The sequence below is a fragment of the Hibiscus syriacus genome, unplaced genomic scaffold (genome assembly GCF_006381635.1).
Source record: "Hibiscus syriacus cultivar Baekdansim isolate YM2019G1 unplaced genomic scaffold, ASM638163v2 tig00110287_pilon, whole genome shotgun sequence".
In the NCBI taxonomy this organism is placed as follows: Eukaryota; Viridiplantae; Streptophyta; class Magnoliopsida; order Malvales; family Malvaceae; genus Hibiscus; species Hibiscus syriacus.
The window spans coordinates 407,669-414,145 of NW_024062662.1; the positions used below are offsets into that span (position 1 = coordinate 407,669).

At 38.3% G+C, this 6,477-nt stretch overlaps 1 pseudogene; it reads right to left on the reverse strand.

Moving 5' to 3' along the window:
- Nucleotides 1-6,174, reverse strand: LOC120116235 (annotated as a pseudogene).
- Between the last annotated feature and the right edge of the window lie 303 nt (nt 6,175-6,477).

The window sequence follows — 6,477 nt, forward strand, 5'->3', positions numbered from 1 at the left end:
TAAAGCATCTGATAAAAGATATTGTCCATCAAAAGAAGAGACGGTCACAAATGAGAGTTTATGACAAGGGTGGCTGCTACTCAACAACAACGCTTGTAAACAAACACTAACCAAAACCAAAAAGCTTTCGAATACAAAATAACATTCGAGTTATTACAGATTACTACTTGAAGGCACAAGAAAAGGAAAAAGGAAAAGGGTGTGAAGTTGAGGCATTCACTAGGTTCACAAGAACTGTGGTGTAATCAACCACATCTGATCTCCCTACAAGATAGATGATAACACGTTCCATGGGTTCGAAAATGGTAGAGAAGAGAAGGCAACAGCAGCCAACATGATCACAACATTTCTTGTGACCGTCGGACGCAGCGACCGACCTTTCTCTTGAATTCATCTTTCACCTCTCTCCATTCCTTCTGCCAATACCAACAAGTATTGATAAAAAAATCAGGAAAATAGGTTTTGATTCTTCAGTTCTACAATCTTAATAATATACATGTCAAAAAACTTCTTCAGATTCATTAGTATTCACATGATTCTACAATAGAACGATATGCTGATAGTTACATGATGCTATAGGATTTACTGAGGTAAAGAAAACCATGTTAAACCACGGAGAATCCATAACAGTAGAAGCCTTAACAGAAGGGAAGACACCATGTTAGGACATCAAACATTCGGAAGTAACATCACATGAAACCACAGAAATTAGTAAGTCGTACTTAAGGGAGAAATGAAACTAGGAAGCTAAAAAAATCAACAAACTCAAAACGCCATACTAAAACGAAAAAGGATTAAATTAATCGATAAATTCAACAATCACTTACAGCAGCTTCAACATTTGCAGGAGATTCATCATTGGGGCTGGAAAGGGCTGGAAAGCATTGATATGATACTCAATACAATACTTTCAACCTGCCACATTGTAAGGATATACATTTGTTAATGCACTACCATAGTGTCGAGATAAAAGGGGGCAAAGTACAACAGTAAGGAGCAGGGTGCCCATAAATTAAAGTAGTTGAACTTTAAGCAATTTGAAACCAATGGCACTATGAATGTTATTGGCACTTGCAAATGATGATGATGATAATAACAATAATAAATAAAAAAGACGATTCAAGCATATTTTACACTTCAAAAACATACTGTATGGACTGGCATCCAGCGTTCACTTGCAAGCTCATAGCCATTTGGATCATCACCCGGAGGATGAAGAATTGAAATACAAACACGCCCATCAGGATAAACTGCAAAAACATTAAAAATCAAATTAATTCTTGCATCAGACAGGCACAAGAGTATGAACAGACAAAGGTATACCATTTGGGTGCCAAATCTCTGTTGTAAATTTCACAGTTGGAGGGCTGTTTGGATAATTAGGCGGAAAGCTCATGATGGCATTGAAAAATCCCCCTTCACTGAAATTAGAATACTTATGTTAAAGAACATTAATAAACAAAAATCATATAGTTACAAGATACGCCCTAAAGAACTCAATTCCACGTTGAGATTACTGGAGGGAATAGTAGTAGTAAAGAGAATTATGCAGTGAGAAAGTAAGACACATTAACAAGGAACATATGCTGCAAAACAAAGAATCTTATCCTAGCAGTAAACATATACCATTGTTGAGAAGAGTTTGCAACTAAACAAATTAAAAACACAAGAATGATCTTCGCTACTCATAACTAACATCCATATAGAAGCTAAGAAGCTACCATTTATCATTCTCAACTGAACCAATTCCGCAAGAACAAGGTCTTAACGATGAAACTTAAGGATTAATATACAGAATCTTTCAGCAACCGCTATCCATAGTCATTCCATATAAAAGGTGAAAACAAACAATTTCTTTCAGTGCTGTTGTTGTGTGCAATGAGTTCAAAAGAAAAACTTACTGAAAAGCAATTGGAAACACAATCACTAGGTAAACTAAAAATCATATATTCCAACCTTTCAATCACCTAAAATTAAATCAAGATAATCCAATTTAGAACCATAATTCCATTTGAATTTGATAGAAGACCTTTAAATCAACTATAGCATCAATTAAAGACCAGCAAAACCAATCTAATTTCAAAAACCTAAACCCTATTAAGCAATAATCTCATTATCCAATTTTAACACACAAAATCCACATCAAAGAATCCATAAGAAACAACTAATTTCAATCATAATTAAAAAATAAACTTTTACCAAATAAACTTTAAAAAACCTTACTAAAGAGTATCAGGAGGTCCAATAATCGTAACACTCCATTCAAAGATATTGTTCTCATCAACCAATCCGGCCGAGAACCCATCAACCGGATTCTTACAAAGATCTGGCGAAAATACAGAAATCAGAACTCCTTTCAAAATCGACTCAAACCCTAAAAAACATATAGTATAGGGAATCATTAAATTTGAAATCGATCAAAGGAATGGAGTACCTTTGAGCTGTTTTTGAAGGAGGAGGCTGGCTTGAGATGCCATATAAACAATACCGCGTTCAAAAGAGAGCTAAAAAAAGCCCTGTGATTTGAAGAGAGAAGAAAAATTGGAGGAATTTAAAAACAGATACTTTTGTTGTTATTTATATATATGTTAAATATCCATTTTGTACTCTGCTGCTTTTTTTTATGTCAAATAGTAAATATTTAGAAAATAAAATTAAGATGTAATTCTTTTTTAATCTAGGTTTACTCTTAATATATTTATTTTTTTTCTTTGATTTTTGTTTAATCGATGACTATCTCGGTTTTAATGTTAGTTGTTCACCGTATGTGATTATTAATTTTCTTTTTTCTTTATATTATGTTATTTGTTTTTTTTTAATATTTTTTTTTCAATTTTGAATAAGTATATCTATGTAACAACCCGATTTTCAAAATAATATTTAATTGAAATTTTAGAGGTTAATTGTGAAAATTGGTAAATTATTGGTGACTAAATCAAAATTTATGAGAGTTTATAGGCCATTTTAGAAGTGAAGAAAATCCAAGGACCAAGCCTTGAATTTACCCTAAAACTGTCGGCAGCTTTGATTATAAGCGTGCATTTGGTTCTGATTTTCAGAACCAAAAGGCTCCCAATTTTCCTTTCCCATACGCAGTTTCCAACTCCGATTCCGACGCCGTCCAAATTCCGATCATCGTTTTAAACCCACCGTTGTGTTCATCATCGAGCGAGGAACAAACCCTTCAAATTAATTGAAGCGAAACGCGGCCAAACGTCGGGAATTTCCAGTCAAAGTAGCGACGGTTTTGTTAGCTCTATCGCCGAGGAAATCTTAAATTCACCGCTGATCGTTGCTCCGTTTACGACACCTCCCGCACCATCGTGTTCCTTGTGCCGTTCCGAGTTCACCGGTGTCAACCTTGTCCGCCGTAGACGGCGGCGCGTGGGGAGGTGGTACAGTCAAAGATTCGGCCGATTTGAAATCGAGCTCTTCGCCGTTCAAAAATTTGAACCGATCGTTGTAAGTATCTTGAAATCGCTCAAAATAATTTTTAGAAATTTTTCCGGGATTTTTAGGGCCCCGGAGGACGCCTCACGCGCCACACGCGCCGCCGCAGGGCGAGTGGCTGCTGGAAACCGGTTTAACCGGTTTTCAACCGGTTCTGACCGGTTTGACCGGTTTCAACCGGTTCGAACCGGTTTGACCGGTCTGAACCGGTTTGACCGGTCAGACCCGACCCGACCGTTGACCCGACCCGACCCGACCGTTGACCCGACCCGACCCGACCGTTGACCCGACCCGACCCGACCGTTGACCGTTGACCGTTGACTTTCTTTGACCAAAACTTAAAATGGCTTTGACCGAGCATTAAACGACCGTTAATCTTTTCCGAGTATACCTATCCTGATAGTTTTCGACGTGCCGAATCCGTTTCCGTGGTCCGTTTTGTCAAATTCGAATCCGAAGGTCTCCAAATCTACGGTCAAAGTGGTTGACTTTGACTTTGACCAAGAATTTGAATTTTCGAAAAGTCATACTTTATGTTTTTCGACGCCCTGATTCCGATTTCGTAATCCGTTTGGCCAAATTCAGACTCGAAATACCTCAAATTGATAGTCAAACCCGAAAAATGCGTATATACTTAAGAAGTTTAGCTTTGAACAATTGAATAGGATTTGAGACTGATAAATATTATTGTTTGAAGGTACAAGAGACTCTCCGGATCGTTCGACAGCTCGACCCAGCTCTTCTAGATCAGTTAAACCACGTGTGCCAGTATTCACCCGTTCGAAAATTGTAGCAGAGCGTGGTGAAACCAGCAATCAGTAGATTTGTTATTTGAATCTATTGTCGAGGTGTGTTCCCTACTTATTATTGAACTGTTTTATTGGTTTTAATATGTGGTACACCGAATTCATTGGCTATTGTTTTATGGATGCACCAATTTAATGTGACAATTTATGGAATATGGCTGCTATCTAATTTTGTTTTGAAATGGTATATGATTACCATGTTTTTGGATTTATGGAATTTATGTCACGGTGCAATTGAATTTTGGAATTGAAATACGATGGAATAGCTCTGATCAAGCTAATTGGGCCTAATGTGACTCTTGAGGGCCCCAAGATGTTTCATTAGGTCGGCTTTCCTTTGCTGTGTGCTTAGGGTAAGCTATATGGACTTATTGACTTGGGCTTAAGGATACAAGCTTCAGAGCCTATCCTTAAGTCGGCTTTCTTTTTGCTATGTGCATAAAGTAAGCTATATGGAAAATAATTTTGGGAACTACTGATGGTGTACCAGAAAAGGGTTTAAACTATGATTTTCAAAAAGTTAAACTCTTTTACGAATTTGTGAGATTACTGGACTATGATTTGTACCTATTGTGATTTTATGGAAATGTTGGGACACACTGAGCCTAGCTCACCTTTTGAAAATGTTTTCCCCTTTCAGATACTGTTGGGTAGATACCTTGGTTCGAGCACTTGGAGGATCAACATATCTCTTGAAGTAAATCAGATTGTAATGTTTTTATCTGGCAAGTTTACTTTATTTTGGTGACATGGACCTTATTTTAAAATATCGGATTTTATAATGATAACACTTTTGCTACTACTGCTCGGTTTATTGTGATTTTGAATTTGAAGACATGTTTTAAAGTAAATTATTATTTATTTGTACTATATTTACGAGTTGGTTTTTGATAGTATAAATTGTTTATAATTTCATGTTTTTATAATGTGATTTTATATTGATGGAATAACGGTTGCGAAAAATGTCTTTAATAATTATAATGTGATCCACTAGACTTAGTCGAAACGCATAGGCCGGGTCTAGGGGGTTACATTTATTTGGTATCAGAGCTTTTGGTTTTTAACCCTCGGACTGTGTATGAGTCCACATTGAAAATACGGTTTTGAAATATTTTACAAAACGAGTTACTAAGGCCATGTCACAAAGTTATTAAGATTTTAACTATGTTTGAGACTCCAAGTGCTTAACTAACCCTAAGTTTTATCTTCTGTAGTAAACTTGAGATCCATCAAAATGAGTGCTAGACGTAGTCGTCGAACTAGCCGTGGACGAGGTCGAGTGGCTAGATTCGCAGATCCGATCGATGAGATACGGGTAGATCCCCCACCTCCGATAGGTGATCATGCTCCTACGACCCCAACGGATCTGCCTCCTGCCGCTGGTATTGGCATGACTACACCGATAATAGGAGCGACCGATATTGAGTTAGAGTCTAACGGAGTTGCTTTGGATGAGAATTTTGGTAGACAATTTCTGCAGTTAATACAGGGAGCAGTCAGAGCTACTGGTGTTGTATCTGAGGTTCCTATTTCGCAGACTTTGATTGCCAATGGAGTTAGAACTTTTGGGGACAGATAGGTGGAGCTCCTACTGAAGCTGAGGATTGGCTCCAGGATACAGAGAGACGCATGGATCAGTTGGGTTTGGACTCAATTAAGAGATATCAGGGTGCTGTGGCGATGTTAGATGGCAATGCCTACACTTGGTGGGAGTCAGTGACCAGTAGTGTTCCTACCGATCGTTTGACCTGGAATTTCTTTAAGGATCGCTTTCGGAGCCGTTTTCTGGGAGAGCGCTACTTAGCTCAGAGACGACAACAGTTTCAAGACCTGGTTCAGGGAGACATGACTGTTTCTGAATATGAGATCGAGTTCCTGAAATTGCTGAAGTATGGATTCAGTATGGTACCTACGGAGAGAGATCGATGTCGTAAATTTGCCCTTGGACTCAGATACGAGCTGCGTAGGCAAGTTGTAACCCATCAGGATGAGATATTTGATGTGCTGGTGGGCAGAGCCAAAGATGCGGAAGAGGTGGAGTTTTTAGCTTCTGGTAGAGAGCGTGTTGATCAAGATCGATCTAAGAAATTTTCAGTCCCGATGGAGTCATCAGCACAGTCCGTAAAGAGGACTCGTACTTCAGCCCTCATAGAAGCAATACACGTTTCAGGCCTGCAGCATCCTCACCTTTAGCTGTCAGTCGAGGCGGTTCCTCGTCGTA